General features: G+C 47.6%; 1 protein-coding gene across 1 annotated transcript in view; it reads right to left on the reverse strand.

Moving 5' to 3' along the window:
* ppp1r1b (protein phosphatase 1, regulatory (inhibitor) subunit 1B) overlaps positions 1-63 on the reverse strand; it is a 34,257-nt gene extending 34,194 nt beyond the window's left edge. The window contains exon 1 of the mRNA XM_083649047.1: positions 1-63. This exon is cut by the window's left edge and continues 708 nt beyond it. The gene's annotated coding sequence lies outside the window, so the exon portion shown is untranslated.
* Positions 64-2,334: the final 2,271 nt, after the last annotated feature.

A 2,334-nucleotide genomic window follows, 5' to 3' on the forward strand; every position in this document is an offset into this window, starting at 1 on the left:
TGCCTTTCTCACTTCTGTTTGACTGTATGGTGAGTGTCTCTCTCTCTCTCTCTCTCTCGACTGTATGCGTGTGTGTGTCTCTCTCTCACTCCTCCCCCTCTCCTTCACAACCTGTGCAGCAGGAGTGAATGAGGCAGTCCTTAGATCTGGCGAGGAAGTGAAGGGGGCGGAGACATCAGGAGAGGGGGGAGGAGAGAGAGCCAATAGGGGAGGGGAGGGGAGGGGAGGAAGAGGACAGAACAAGTTGGGTAGGGGACGGCTGTGTTGTTGTATCTATCTAAGCTGGAGGGTGATTTGTAATCAGAAAAAAATAATAATCTCATCCCATCAGCTGAGCCTCTTTTGGCCTCTATTTGTGAATGAGAGATTTGTGCTGAGAGAGGGAGGGAGAGAACAGAGAGTGCAAAGAGGGATGACGAGAGGAGAGATGCGTAGAGAGCAGTGTACTTGGGGATGGGATCCAGCAGCTAAGCCTATGCTATTGACATGTACTGTACATCACTGGATTGATTAGGCTGTGTGCTACTATAGCTAATGATTTGCAGTCACAAGCCCCATCATACTCACATGCTGTCCTTTTCCCTCCATCACAAAGCCATCAACCAATAAGTGAGAGGGGAAAAAATCATTACAACCTTTCTCACCCGCAAGCAGCATGACTAAAACTAATGAGATACTTAACATGATCCTATTGGAATGAAAGTAAATAATAATAATAATAATAAAGGCCAAACATGTCAGAAGCTTGGTTTTATTGCCATGACGCAAATGCATCAGAATGACGGTCCTATGTGTTGACATTTTCCCTCTTCACTGCGGAGTTGCTTTTGGGTCTTTATTACGCGATCAAGGGAAAGCAGGTTTGAGAGCAAAACTTTCCACATTGCAATAAAAAGTAGATTTGAGAGGAAAACTATCGACACAATTTTTTTTAATTGCATGTCAAACTTGCGATTACATTTTTTTATTAATGAGAATCAAAAACTTTTGTTTGCGAATCCAAGTTTTGGATTTGCATTAATAAATGTTTTGCTCTCCAATCTATTTTGTGATTACAGTGTGGAAAGCTTTGCTCTCAAACCTATTCTGTTTGATTGCATAATAAAGACCGAGACAGGAGACAAACACAAGAATGTGTGTGCATGTGCATGTGTGTGTGTGTGTGTGTGTGTGTGTGTGTGTGTGTGTGTGTGTGTGTGTGCAGGGCCGTAGCCAGGGGGGGGGGGGGAGTGTGGACGATTCCAAGGGCCCTTGACTGACAGGGGCCCCAAATGGCCAAGATTTTCCGCATCCGTGGGCCCGATGTGATATCCTTTCATGGGGCCCGAAATCCCTGGCTACGGCCCTGTGTGTGTGTGTGTGTGTGTGTGTGTGTGTGTGTGTGTGTGTGCGCGCGCGCGCGCGTGCGTGCATGTGTGTGTGTGCGTGCGTGCGTGAGTGAGTGAGAAGAATTTGCAAAAAGTGAAACTCAAGTACTACAGAGTGGGATCAGTTGAAGAAGCAACAATGCAGTTAGCTTTGAAGGCTAACGGGAAAGACAGATAAGATAATAAAAAGGTCCTCCTGCCAGATAGTGGGGAATGTGCACAGTGTCAGAATGAGATAGAAGAGAGAGAGGCAAGGTTGTGGATGGCGAAGTGAAAGGAGAGGAGAGAGAAGGGCAGTTCCAGTATGTTATTTTCAGGGCCTTGCTGTTATTTCACTCACATAGCGATGGATTTGGCCCTGGGGCAGAGTGGCTTTGGCATGGTCTGGAATAAAGGAGATAGTGGTGGTGGTGGTGGTGGTGGTGGTGGAGGTGGAGGAGGAGGAGGAGGATGGCGGTTGGAGGGGTCTGGTGGGAGGAACAGGAAAAAAGGTCAAGGTGTTTGACACTATGGGGGCAGCGAGCAGGCCAGAAACACATCAAACAGTCAAAGTGTTTATCCCGCCGGTCAGAGCAGCAGAGCACTGCCAGCATGTTATTTATTCACTGTTTCCGTGTGGGGGCGGTGTGTGGGGCCTCAGCGTGGGGGTTTAAAAGGGTTCATAGGTGTCTGACTTCCATATCTTTAAAAGCTTATGTGCCGCCTCCACATGCCTCTCCAGGGAGCTGGGAACTCCTTGCTGCTGCTTCTCCTCCTCGTCTGTCTGAAGTCTGAACGGTTTTGGCTTGGAGCAGGACAGAATACAGACGGTCTCGTATACAGACTGTCTACTGTAGGTAGCTGCTAATTGTTTCCAAGGTAAAGTGAACCTGGTGCAGTCACTCGCTGCCATTTGATTTGGTCCCAGCATGGTTACGTCACATGCTGGGCATTCCTCATGAAATATTATTTCATGAGGAATGTGCAA

The sequence above is a fragment of the Poromitra crassiceps genome, assembly GCF_964638095.1.
Source record: "Poromitra crassiceps genome assembly, chromosome: 13".
NCBI classification, from domain to species: domain Eukaryota; kingdom Metazoa; phylum Chordata; class Actinopteri; order Beryciformes; family Melamphaidae; genus Poromitra; species Poromitra crassiceps.